The 14,430-nt window shown below is 41.2% G+C and overlaps 1 protein-coding gene across 1 annotated transcript in view; it reads left to right on the forward strand.

The window, feature by feature from the left end:
• Positions 1 to 347: 347 nt before the first annotated feature.
• The window catches only part of LOC132784733 (mucin-17), a 38,293-nt gene continuing 24,210 nt past the window's right edge, over positions 348 to 14,430 (forward strand). The window contains exon 1 of the mRNA XM_060790557.1: positions 348 to 903. The gene's annotated coding sequence lies outside the window, so the exon portion shown is untranslated. The remainder of the gene's footprint in view (positions 904 to 14,430) is intronic.

Consider the following 14,430-nt stretch of genomic DNA (forward strand, 5'->3'; position numbering starts at 1 on the left):
TCACGTGTCGCTGCCGCCGTCAACGTTAGCGTTGTCTGCTGGCGTCGTCGTCGTCGCTGTCGTTAGCTGTGTGTCTGTGTCGCTGTCGCTGCCTCTGCCGCTGTGTGTCTGTGTCTGTGTATGTGTTAAAATTCTTTTGCTCTCCACACAGTGTGCTTGGCGCTCTCACCGTTTGCTTTGGCTCGGCCCGGCTTCGCATGCTCGTTCGAAGCTGCTGCTGCTTCTGCTGTTGTTGCTGCTGCTGTTGCTGCTTGTTCGATGCTGTTGCTGCTGGCGTCGCTGTCGCTGTCGATGAGTTTTTCAGTAAAAGCCGCTCCGCATAGGCTATATAAATAAGCGCGAGAAGCTATTAGGTCCGAGTCTCTTTGAATTTTATGAAGCGGTTGTATCTTGGTGGTGCCTCCACAGCCAAGTCATCCGCCAACCAGCAACATCAGACAACAGCCAACAGCAACCAGCTAACAGCAACATCAGCTACTAACAGCAACCAGCAACATTAGAACCCTCGTGTTGTCATCGTCAGCAGCACAGCTTCAACTCAAAATTGTCAAATTCGACGACAGTTTTCAGAATTCACGAAGCTAACGAACTATATTGACACAGTGGATTATTAAAAAAAAAAAACATAATAAAAAATATAAAAATACTAAACGTGATTAATAAATTCAACAGCAAGTTGAAAAAACTAATCAAATCAGTGCGCGAAATGTTTAACAGCATTTAAAAGGAATAAAAGGATTAAAAATAAGAAAACTGTGCAAAGTGCAAAACGAAACTAAAAAGCAATATTTAAAAATATTAAAACAAAAATTAACAAAAAAACTGCAGACAAAAGTGGCAAAGTGTTGAACAAGAATTTATTCTGTTCAAAAAACAAATTGTGCTGTTTCTTGAGTGATAAAGGTGAGTTCCAAGTGTCCTTGCTGGGATCCTAGTCTTAAAATAAAAAACGCCTCAGCTGTGTACGAAATGTGACAACGAAAAAAAAAATTCCGAAAATACAAAATAGATTTTTGAAATCAAATTTAAAATGAAAATTTAGTCAAATTAATTTGAAAAATTTCAAGAAATATTTTCTGAATACTATTTTATAAATTTGTGCTTCATTTCAAATATGAAATACTATTTTATACAAATTGTGCTTATAACTAAATAAATATATTTCTACAATTTGAATGCCGTTTGTCAATTGCACTTCCAATTAAATGTAATATTTTTTTGCAATTAATTTGCAATTTAAATCAATGATATGCACTTGTAGAAATGTTGTGCAATGGATTAAACTAGTTTCGCATCAGCGACCCTAACTTGTTTGCCTAGATGATGACTCCCCATGTTAGTTATTGTAATAAATAATAAAAGCTGTTTGCTCAACCCTTTTGGGCATTTTCTTTTTTTAAATGCTGATTGAAATATTGCAAATAATTTAAGCTAAATCTGTTTGCTTAATTTTATTTGTCAGCCTCGAGCGGATTTCAATTAGTGTGCCGACAATTAATAAAAATTATGTATTGTTGCATTTAAAAGTAAAAAAAAAAGCCAACGAGGCGTTAAAACGAGCAACGATCCAAAGAGTCGTGTAGTGAAGCCAGCCAGTTAATGCTCAAAGTTATTCATTCATAAAAAGAAGAAAAAAAACCTCAACGGCGGCTGCTGCTGCAGCTGTTAGCGCAAATTGCAAGCATTCATTCATTTACTCGTTCATTCATTCATTCACAATTGGCGAGGCGCCGCGGGCCGTTGCACAACACCGTAGCAGCAAGCAAGCCACGCGCCTCAGCTTCCAGCTCCCTTTGTGCAACACAAAAAAAATAAAAATAGTTTTTCCTGGCTATTTAATTTATGAAAGGCCATTTACCGGCCACTTGCGAGGCAAGTGGAGTCGACTTCGAGTCCTGGCTGCGAAAAGTTGAAGAGCAATTCTAATTAGAATTTATGCCCACACCAACATTGGGTTTTTTTCCTGTTGCAACTTACGTGGCACGGCAACACGGCATCCTGACTCCATGCCGCGACATTTGTTATACTCGTAAAAACTAAAATTGCTCGCATGTAAAAGCTTTTAGTTGGCCATAAATAATACAAACTATGGCAGACCAAGCGAAAGGAAAGCAAGAAAAAAAACAAGAGAGAGAGATGGGAAAAAAGTGGCAACTAAGAGCCAAAACGATATATTTATAGTGCTTTCATTGGGCCAAAAGCACAGAGCACACACAGAGAGTTGGGCCAATAAAAAAATGCAAATAAAATGCCGCAATATGTGACCCTCGCTCGCATCCTTTCCTTCCCTCCCCTCACCTCTATTCTATCTATTTCTTTTTCGTTCAATATGCTGTCCGAAATCGAAATGACTTTGAGTGTTATTTGGTTTTGGCCAGAGATTTCATTGGCAGCTGGCCATGGCCATTGCCAGGGACAGTCGAAGCAGCAGCAGGTGTCTGGGGATGTGGTTTTTGCTGCTGCTGTTGCACTCTATTCCAAAATTTGTCCCTTGACCATGTTGCACGGAAACTGTCTGATTTATAGACAAATTCGGGCTGAAGTTGGGAGTTTTGTGTCTGCAGCGCCAGAGGCAGCAAAATACACACATTCATTGCTTTACAGATTTATTGATGAGCCAACAAAAAAGAGCTTGGCAAATAGCAAACATTTTTCTAGACTGACTTTCCTTCTGCCGTTTTGTGGTTCGTTTTTTTTTTTGTTTCTGGAGCACAGCTGCAGCATTTTAATTAAAAGTGCTGAACGGAGAATTCTGCGAGGCAATCAAATTTGACAGTTTGGTGGTTTTTGCGGTTCAACTGTGATGCAGATCACTTTTGTTGCAGTCGCACAGTGCGTATGCTTAATGTTGATTCGCTGCGACACGTGCGGATATCGATATCGGATGCTAGCAGTAAACCAAAGTCAAAGTCAAAGCCAAAGCCAATGACCATTTATGGAACTTTCTAAGCGTCTCGGCTTTCATCATCAACAACATTATTTTTGATGGCTTTTTGCAAGCCATCAAGGCTGAGTCTCAAATCTACAGATTCTATGGCCTGTTGCCTTTCTTTTGTGCGCCAGGTTTTTTTTTTCTAAAATTTTTTAATTAAATGCACACTGAGAGACATTGTTGGGTTTCCTTTTCAACGCGGTTTTGCTCTTGCCAAATTATCATAACAATTAAATTTGTATTGCAACCGAGGCTGAGGTTGAGGCTGAGCAATTATTATTATGATGTTGGTTTTAGGTTCTTTGACTTTATGTTAATTTATTTTAATTTGCGCTGCTGCTTCTGTTAGAAAGAAAGAAAGATTAAAAGACAAATGCGAAAGAATTCTCTCTCCCCTCCTCGCTTTTTGTGACTTACCTAAAAACTAAATCAAAAAAATATAATCAACATGAACAAGAAGTCGAAGAGGAGGATCTTAAAATACTTAATTGACTGGCATGAAAAGTTTTTGCGGTCTGTGACTATTTTAAGTTGATGATGAGACCAGCGACTAAAGCTGACATCAGCACCTGAAGGAGTCTGAGTCTGAGTCTGAGAAACCTGACAAATTATATAATCATAGGCCGGGTCACAAGCAGCTCGAATGGCGCATTGTTCTAGCCCTGTTTAGCTATCTGGCTGGCCTTTTGCTTTTGCCGTTAGATGAGCCATAATTAAATTAGGCTCCCGCATTATGCAAATCATATGCTGTGCTAATTGAGTGAAAAGATGCTGCATTCGAATAGCTTCAAATGTATCTCGCAGTCGCAGTCGCAGTCAAGTGGTTGCTGCTGCTATTAATCTGATCAGCTACGATGTGGAACCAAATGCATGTTCAAGCGGTACGTTTTTGTGTGTTATTCGGCCAACAAATCAATTGTCTCTCATTCTCTGTCTCTCTATAGCTGGCTGCGATAACAGCTCGCAAATTAAACGATGACGGTCGCAAACGGGCTTTTCAAAATATTCAATACTCGGCTATTTATTATTATACATTTTTTGTTCGGAATTTGGCAAAATATATATATAAAAAGCTTACCTTGAATGCTTGTTGTCATTTGTTGCCCGTATTTTGGCTTTTGTTTTGTTCCCGCTTTTGATATTGATTTGCACAAAGGCAACAGAAACATTGTGATTTTTCAAATATAATTGAGTAAATCGGTTTATGTGCAGCATTAGCATTGTTGTTGCTGTCCCAAGTGGCAGTTGTTGTTGTTGTTGTTGCAAAGAAAGTAAGCGCAACTAAGCACATTACGAGTGACACTTGCCATGCCGCATTACGCCCAAACGCCAAGGTTAAAGCGTGGCATAGAACACACTCCGAGGTATGCCACATTTACCTGCCACAAGAACTTGACTCTCGACTCCAACTGGCAACTGGCAACTGGCAAACAACGCTGCTTAAAGTGTGTCGCGGGGCGCAAATTTCTCTAACCCAAATTGTTGGCTACTCTATGCTGTTTTGTTTGGTGCCACTGCCACCGATGTTGTTGTTGTTGTTGTTGCTGGCTTCTTGCTTGTTTCGGGGCGGGCAGCGATCTGGTTTGCTGCAGATGCTTTTAAGTTCAATAGCCAAAGAAAGTGTCTGGGCAATAGAAAGAAAAAGTGTGCAAGCTTTGAACACATTGGACACACAAAGTCGACACAGATTTCGATTCTGAATCAAATTCAGTTGCAGTTGCCAATGGGCTGATCTGTCGTATACGTAATGCCAGTTATCAGGCACTCCAAATGCACTTAACCAATGCAAATTTGCATGCACATTTATATGCCTGGCCATTAGGCTAAAACGATTTTATGTGCCGCAAGGATGTTGAATGCGAATGAGAATAGAGTTGGCTTTAATGGCTGGTCGTAAAAAACCCTTTTGGCATTCGGCATGCCACTTAAAAATGATAGAAAATATATAGTATAATTCGATTTGAGAGAGCGCGCTCGCGTAGATAATGGCCAATAAGGCCAATTGGTTGTAAATTCAATGCGCCAACGCGGTCAAGGTGTCAACCATCGACTGCATTTGTTGTCTGCTTGTTTAGTGTAATTTGATTTCATTTTTGGCCAATTATTTGCTGCTTATTAGCTGTCAAACTAATGCGTTGCTCGAATCGGGCCAAAAAGCAGCGAATAACAGTTATGCGTGGCCACAATTAACTCAACGGCGCTGTGACTTCAAAACAACAAACAAAAAAAAAACCCGAAGCTTGGCAATAGAAATGGAATATCTGAAAATCCCAAAAGCCCATAAATTAATTCAATCGCCAGCTGCAATTGCCCGCCAGCCACAAAAATCAAATTCTCTCTCTTGACCATTTTCGATCGATGGCGATAAAGCGTAAAAAAAAGAAATAACCGAAATATATAAATCGAGAAATTCTTTTGTGAGAAAATATGCGAAAAGTCGCCATCGCCACGCCGTTGGCCAAGTTAGAAGAGCTTCAGCCAGAGTTCCATGAGCTGAATAGGCAAAAGAAATCAGCAAAGCGTTTCGAAGCAAAACGAAAATTGTCTAAACGAGTTGTGAACGGGTTCGACGGGGAGAGCTCGAGGGAGAGCTTCTGGCCAATACTTTGCTGCCAGTTGTCAGTTGCTGCTGCTGCTGTTGTTTTCGAAGATGTTTCTTTCAGCGTTTGCTTGAATGAAATTAATTTCTATTGTAAATAAAAGTAAGCAAAGTAAGCAATAAAAAAGCAAAAAAAGCACAGTTAACTTCTTATTGAGCACTCTTCGGCTAGGGCATAACTAATGAAGCTGCATACGAGAATGAAGAACCAATCTTAGATGCAACCAAAAGATACTTTCTCTATCGAGATTGATTGCTAGCTATCTTAATGAATCAATATCCAAAAAAAATATCGCTAGATAAACGATGTGTGATTAATTTAATGGCATTATCTGTTGTTTTGATATTTAAAATACGATTCATTTCACATTCATTTTTCATTCAGAATTGCGAATACAAAAATTCCAGATCACTGTAGTTTTCCCCCGGCTGGGGAGAGATGAGAGATTAGTCAGCAGTGAGTTTGTGTGTTTGATAAGAGGAAATAAATGCGAGTATTTTACATAAATCATTTCAATTAAACTACATGACGTACTCGTCGCTGCGGTTCAGCTTGTTGTTCTGACACACGTTTGACTTGATTGTTGTTGTTTTTTTCTGTTTTTTTGGTCGGTGGTCGCTGCTTGTTTTGGTTGCTGACCCAAATTCGTGGACTTGACTCTTGTTTTCTACTTTTTGTGTGGTGTCGTTTTGTTTGTTGTCGGCATGATTTACATTTCATTTTTGTTAGAGTTTCGAGTACCAGCTTAATGTCAACTAATGACTTGGCACAAACAATCAACAGCAAATGCGTAAACAATAAGCTTTATTAATCACTTTATTCACTCTCTTTTACTCACTCCCTTTTTTTTTGTTCTCTTCTCTCCATTGCAGGTATGTAAATCAGTTGGCAGATTGGCCGTAAAATTTGCAGCGACAATTGAGACATCAAAACTTGCAGTGCAGCCCATAAAAGTATGCAATGATAAATTGGCTGGCAAACAAATTGCAGCTAGTTGCAACTGCAGTGATTTAACTGCTTCAATTTGCATAAATAAATAATTTAACAGCAGCAGCAGCAGCCGCACACAGAGAAGACAATAAAGCCAGCAAATTGAGTCGCAAAAAGGTAGCAAATGCAAACTGAACAATTGTTGGAGGCGTGGCAAAAACGTCGACTCTGACGCTCTGCATCTAATTTATGCGCAGCCCAAGAAAACAAGGCTGCAACAGGAGCAGCATGTTTGTTGCCTTGAAGTCAGTCAGAGGAGAAAGAGAGTGAGACAGAGAGTGAGACAGATGCGTGCCTCAACTCGAGTGGCAAATGGAGACGCAACCTTTTTTTTTTTTTTTTCTTGTTCTTCTCGTTGTTGTGGTAAAGTCAGACAGCAGCTTGCTGTTTCCTTGCTTTTGCTTCCCCCCAATCTGGCGCCTCATTATTGAAGTCCGTGTCATCAGCCACGTAGCTGAGCTGAGCTGCTTCTTTCTACTTTCTTTTGTCATATCCTTGTGCACAAAATTCCAACGCTTGCCGCTTTTGCATTGTTTGCATACTTGACTCCATTGCCCTCAAGTGCCAACTCCTGTGGCTTCCTGCTGCAGAGGGACTACGTTCCCTACTCCTCTCTTCCTCCCTCTCTGACAACACAGATAGAGAGACGACTTTAAGCATTATGAACTTTCAATTAAACCTTCATGCCGAGACAGTTGACATGCTTCGCTTCGTAAATAAACAATGCACTTTGCACACACACAAAACTGTCCAATCGAAAACCGAAACCGATATAATAAATGTTCTGCCATTTGCAATTGGACGTCTGTATTATTCTTTTACTTATACGACTGTCACATGACAATTGACAATGACAAAATTCTCTACGATATGCAAAATGTCATGAGGTTGCAATTGTTATAAATTTATAGCAAATTCTTCTTCTCTATGTGGGCAAAATGTCAGCAGTAAATTTATGTATGCAAGCAGCAAAAAAAAAAAAATCAATTTAAAGTCAATTTGCTAGCGCTAATAAATTGCATTAAAAATGCCGAAAAATAAATTCCCAATTTTAATATGGCAAATTGCCAAAGCCACCCCCCCAAAAAAATTGGCCTTCTCCCGCCCCCTTTCTGTTCGTACTCTGACACTCCATCAATCTCCCTCACATCAATCCCTCTCTTTCTATTTCAATCTCTCTCTCTCTCTCTCTGGCTTTAAGTTATTAGATTGCTTTATGATGCTGAAATCACTTTGGCCTTTAGTCATATCACAATTTTATTTAGTGCCCTGAAGAATTCCCCCCGCAACAAAAAAATTTGATGTGATACGTCTTCTATAAAAACGAGATTCTATAGTTTGGCATAGACCACAGCAATATGCTGCTGTGGCTGTGGGCGCATACCGGACATGCTCTTTAATTAGACTTAACCGCCACACACACAGCACTTTCCACCTCTTTTCTCCTCACTCCCTCCTTGCCACAAACAACGACTCATAAATGCGGAAAAACCTGCTGCGAGAGTTCTAAGAACCCGACACGTTTAATAGGCCCAACGCAAAACAATGTTGACTTGTTTTTTAATAGCCACTTGCTGCTAACGAGTAGATGATGTCTGCGTAATAACTGAAATACCCCCAAAAAGCAAAAAAAAGATGACAGCCATGAAATTCAATTTCATTTCATTTTGCTTTTTGTTATTGTTGAAAGAGAGAGATAGAGAGAAAAAAACCTTCTCGGAAGCAACGTTTTTTTTTTTGTATTTTTAATGATAACCCCAAGTTTAAAGTGCAATGAACAGAGGCCGAAAGCAAAGCCAACAACACAAAAATATGCCGCGAGGCAACTGTGAAAGGGTTCTGGCCAAAAACTCTGTTTGACCACTTTCCTTTGCTTAGCCCTTTTAACTAAATGTTAATGGCAGCGTTTAGTGAGAGAACACTTTCATTTGCATTACGCATGACGACAAGTAAACTCGTTTCAGGAAGTCAAATAAAAGTGAAACTGGCAACAAAATATTTGTGTGTGTGTGTGTTTGGTTTGAGTTACTTTTTCTTTGGCCCCAGCCAAATCTCACGTTCAATCTGTTAATGATGGCCCATCATTTTAATTATTTCGTTGCACGTGTAACAATTTCCAAAGCCAACAAACAAAAAAAAATAGATTGAGAAGAAAATCGTGGCAATTTTATGCGGGACCGGGATAAAAATGAAAAAAAAAGTGAACTGTAAACTGGGTGATTAATATGCAGCAGCAGCATATTAGAAGCTGGGACGTTAAAGCACCTGTGATCTGTCGATCTATCGAAGATCTTTTGGCCAAGGATGAGGATGAGGTTGATGCGATAGCCACAGGCGCCGTTTAGTCCGTCGATCTTTTGAATTATTTCTCAAGTGGAGAGTCTTCGACTTCGGTCTTGATCTTCGCCTTGGTCTCTTCCTTTTCGGCATTTACTCTCGTATTTGTGTGGAAATGAGCAGCTAACGGTATATGAATCATGACTTTGGCAGGCAGCATGATTTAAAACACTCACTCATATGCAGCCAACAGCAAAAGATTCAACTCCAGCAACTTGCAACTTGCAACTTGCAGCGGCAGCAACGTTCCTCTGTTCCTTAGCTGTTTATGCATATTTTAGCACATTTCGCAAACGTCCGAAGAGGGCACAGAGCGAGAGAGACAGAGACAGAGAGAGAGAGAGAGAGAAGTCTGGTCTGGACAACACACACACAACATACACAGGTTGGGCTTGATCGGCGACGCGACTTTGTAGCGCGTAGGAAAACGTGCGATTTCAAGTTGACAGGCACAGCTTTGAACCCTGCCCAAGTCTCCGCTATGCAGTCACAACTTCTCTCCCTCTCTTTTCCTCTTCGTATACCTCTCTCTGTCTAGCTCACTCGCTTGCCTCAAATCAGCTGAAAAAGGCAACGTTTTTCATTTTGTACATTTTAATGCAATATTTAATTTATTTGTTTTGGTCGAGGCCGCTGTCGAGGTGACTCTTTGCAACAACTTGCAACAACTTGTGGCCTGTGTGTGTGTGTTTGTGTGTTGCCTGCCTGAGTGCTCTACGAGAGGAGTTTCTCTGTATCAAGGCAAAACGCATATTCCTACCATTGATTGGCATTTCCTGGTTGAAGCATTAGACTGGCCAAGTCAAGTGAATTCCTCGAAGCGTCTTCTCTTCTACTCTATCTCTATCCTCAGTCTTCGCCTTCGTCTTTGTCTGGGTGCCAGGAAGACACTCTCTCAGTGTGTGTGTGTGTAGGGACCAGCTTGTTGTTTATTCACTGAGCTTCAATTGGTGCTTTCGAGCTGCGTTCGCACAATAAGGCATTAACATCTTTATCTTGGCTCTAAGGCTCTAAGCTTTAGCTGGCCAATCAATGAGTCAGTTTAGTTCTCATGATCGCGTCTTGCTGACTTGCAGATTGGACCTTTGAAAAACGCCAATTCCAATTCCAATTCCACAAGTCGCAACTTCAATTCCAATTCCAATTCCAATCCATGACATCACATGGCTTTAAATAAACGCAATTGCGAATCAACTTATATCCGGGCATTTCCCCATTTGTGTCCAAACTGAATTGAGCATCATCTCAATCCCCATCATCGAACAACAAATTTTTGGCACACACTTCACTTATTTACGCGACTGCAAATTACACAGTCATGAGTAATCATATTAATGAGCAGCAACTCAATTCTCTTCGCTCTCTGCTCTCTGCTCAGAAACGCGCCAAAAACGCGCGCAATGATCCACTTTTCAAAAATTGAACTCACAAATCACGTAGCCAAAAAACAAAAACAAGCAAACGTTTACTAACTGTTTTCTGTTTCGGCTACTGGGCAACAACTATTGTAATTGGGCATTGAGAGATGCCTGAGAAGGGGGAGGAGGGGAGGAAGGAGGACAGCTCAGCTCAACTGTCTGGCATAATTAGAACCAGTTTGCTCATCGTGGCCAAAATCAATAAAGTCGACAATTCAACTGCCCGCTTTGACTATGAATTTCAATGTTTGTTGCTGAAATTTCGCGAAATAGACTTTTGAATGTTGTATAACATTGACAAGCGACACGTGTGGGTGTCGATCCAAAAAAAGAGTCAAAGATTTAGGTTTTTTTTGTTGTTGTTGAGGTTTCAAATGTACAAACACGTATCGGACGTTCGCTCACAATGTGTCATAATGTTTTATAGCTTTTAATTAGAGAACAAAAAAGCGTTGGGTCATTAGTCAAATCACAGAGAGAAAAAAAGAATTAACTTAAATTAAGCGAGTGCAGCTGCAGCTGCAGCAGTGAAATTAGAACGCTTCTCGCTTCTCGCTTCTTTGCCTGGCAACAAACTTGACCCCAAGAAAAAGAGAAATTTGTGGCAACAAAAAACTGACTGAAAAAAGCGAAAAAAACAACGCGCTGTAGAATTTATGCTGACATCAAATCAGCACACGATCTGTGTGCTGACTGACTCAACACCACAAACTGAAGTTGCTGCTGTTGCACATACATATATGGTGTGGCAGTTGTTGCATGCTGCAGGCAAGCAGGCAAGCAGCAGCAGCACGGTAGCTGGCATCAAGATTTGTCACAAATCAAAGCAGAGCCAACAAGCCAGCTAGCAACTAATCCAGTTCAGCTGTTGGCCAAGCCAAGAGCACCACACAAAATGGCAAATTGCCTACAAGCTGCAGCAGCAACTGTTGCTGTTGTTGTTGCTGTGGTTGCTGTTGTTGTTGTTGCTGGCGTTGGCGGCACTGGGCACGCTGCTCGTGCAACAGCAACAGCTTCCGCATTGTCGCTGACAAGTGACTCAGCGACTGAGTTGCTGGCGACTCCAACTCTCTGTATAGGAAACTCTTGCCGAGGAAGAGACTCGACTCAAACTCGACTCGTCTTCTCGGACTTGTGAGGCATAGTTTACATTTGGCGCGATTGTTTGCCTTTTGCTTGTTTGCTTTTCAATACCCGCTACCCCATAGGATAGAAGGGTATTATAAGTTAGTGCCTCCATAGTTTTGTAGGAGCATAAACGTCTAGTTCCTACAGGACTTAGTTGCTTTGACTGACAATCTGGTATATTTTGCACATTTTACAATAGTATATTTGGAATGTAGTACTTTATCAGTCCAAGGAATATTTTGTACGTAGTACTATATAACTCCATGGTATATTTTTAATATAGTACTATATAAATATACCAAATATAGCCTTTGGTATATCTTTAGTATATTGGTATATTTGTTTCAATTTTTCCACGCTTACTTCCACTTCCGCTTAGTTACTTGGGTTGACAATTTGGTATATTTTGCACTCTATGGTATATTTTCATTGTATAGCATCTGGTATATTTTTAGTATTTTGGTGGTATTTGCTTAAAGTTGTTGTCCCGTCCACTTCTGCCTCCGCTTAGCTGCTTTGGTTGACAATTTGGTATATTTTTCACTCCATGGTATATTTTAAATTAAGTACTTTATCACTTCATGATATATTTTTAATATAGTACTATATAAATATACCGAATGTAGCCATTTTATATACATTTCTGTTTTTTTTGTGGTATATTTATTTGGTACTTTTTAAAACTAATACCACAAAGTTTTTCTCTTATTCAAAATGCGTAGCGGGTATCTCAAAGTCGAGTACATTTCCTTAGCTTCCTTGTTTTTGTTGTTTTTTTGGTTTGTTGCCACGGCCCGACTTTGCCACTAGACACCGTTATGTTTGTCGATCGTGCGGCCAAAGCTTTATTAATTTTGCTGCACAGCGAGTCGCCAACTTCTTCAGCTGCAAGGTCGATCATTTCGTAAGGCCAAAGTCGAGTCGAGTTGAGTCGAGTTGAGTCGAGTTGAGTCGAGTGGAGTGGAGTTGAGTCGAGAGTTCAAGCTGGTTCATTGGCGCAATATTTGTAGCTCGATTATATGCAAATTTGTCAGAAGGGTCGCTGGAAAGTGGCAAGCCACAAATTGGCCAAAAGTATGCGTTAGGTGTTAGGGCAGATTTATGATGCAGTCAAGACAAAAAAATGCAATTTGCAATTGCTGCCGCAGCAACCGTTAAATGGCCAATGCGAACACAGAACACAAAACCAAATTAACGCCAAGCAACAACTGAGGTAACAGCAGCAATCAATGTGTAATGCGATAAGCTAGCCAAAGCAATTGGCAACAGCATCAAGAGAGAGAGAAAGGGGGAAATGTGGATGCCAATGTTGATTGCCTGGCCCGACTGAGAGAGGTCAGCAACCAGGAGCCAGCAGCCAGCAGCCAGCTGCAAGCGAAGATGGGGATCGGTATCGATTGGAATTGCAGCCGCATATTGTGTGCTAAATGTCAATTTGATACCACAGCAGAATCCAATTAAAGCCGCATCGCAGTTGCAGTTGCAAATTGCCAGCTGCATCGATCGCTGCTGGGTCGCTTGTTAGATGCGTGCGCCAAAGTATATTTGTGGGTCATGGTACAAATCTCAAGATGCAACTGACAGCAGTCGACAGCAGCAGACAACAGCAGACAACAGTGCAACAGACAATCGACAAGAGACAGCTCTCAGCCTTAGTCTCAGTCGCAGTCTCAACCTTAGTCTCAGTCTCTTCCTCAGTGCTCTTTCTAACAAGAGACACCTTTTGATACAATATGCTAACGAAGTTTTCTTCTCCACTGTCAAAATGTTTGCCGCATGTGGAAATTTTCCCACCCTCCATTGAGGCACTGTAAAATGTAAATTTCAGCCTTTTGCTATACATTTATATTAGTGTGCTAGGAGGCTACCTCCCCCACTCCCCTCTCCCCAGAATGGAGCCAATGCTTAAACCTTAAACAGTTGCCTGTCCAGTGCTTACCCTTTTGCTTTGTGATCCGAGTCTTCAGTCTTCCTCTTCGACTCGGGTGGCTGTGTAAACATTTGCATTTCTAGTTCGTCGTCTCTCATCTCTGCTGCACGCATGAGCCAACGACGCAAGTCGCCTGCAAGTCTCTCCTGCTCTCCTGGCTTGCCTGCATAACGCATCTCAACAGCAACGGCTTGCCATTGTTGGTCAAGAGGCTGCTGCAGCTGATGATGATACATTGCCATTCGGCCCTCGGCTTGTCTCGAGTAGTCTTCTATTTTTTTGTTTTGTGTTTTTTTTTTGTTGCTTTTGCAAATTTCCCATGACCGATATTTCTTTTTAGCGTTATGTGTTAGTGTGTCTGCCACTCGACCCCTCTCTCTCTCTCCCGCTCTCTCTCTCTGCGTCTCGTCACTGTCTCTTTCTTTGTGGCTGCTTTTGGGCAATTGTTTTTGGCATTGGGTAAAAGTTGTGAGTGTGTGTGTGTGTAGAGTGCAACTGACTTTTTGGCGGCATCTGCGCTTCATTCACAAAACGTATTTCTGTGTCACACACACTCGCTTGGCCAGCTGGCTGACCACCCCTTTATTTGGTCTTAACCCAAATACTCAATGCTGCCGTAAAATTGTTTACCATTTAGCAGCAGCAACCACAGCGACAGCAACAGCAACAGCGACAGCAACATCTGCTGCAGATGCTACAATAATTGCTGCAACAAGTTGCCAGCACATGTTGCTAGCCATCGTGTTCGTGTGTGTTGCTAATAGCTTTAGAACAAGTGCCATTTTGGCCAGCAACTAATGGCCAGTTTGTGTCGCTTCCGTTGTCAGTTTGCCCAGTTGCCAGTTACAGCAAGAACAACAGCAACCACTTCGCAGCAGCAGCAGCATCATTATTATCATCATTTGAACGGCGGCCCCGTGTGAGATTATCATTATTGTTATTGTCGCTCGTCATGTCAACTCGTCATCAAAATGCCGCAAACTAAAGCTGAGCCGCAGATCAACTGAAGAGAGCGAAACGTTGGCAGCCACAACGGAGCAATCTTTCAACTTGGTTTCGTGTGTTGCATACACCTTGATGTTTGCTTCTGCCACA

The sequence above is a fragment of the Drosophila nasuta genome, chromosome 2R (genome assembly GCF_023558535.2).
Source record: "Drosophila nasuta strain 15112-1781.00 chromosome 2R, ASM2355853v1, whole genome shotgun sequence".
NCBI lineage: Eukaryota > Metazoa > Arthropoda > Insecta > Diptera > Drosophilidae > Drosophila > Drosophila nasuta.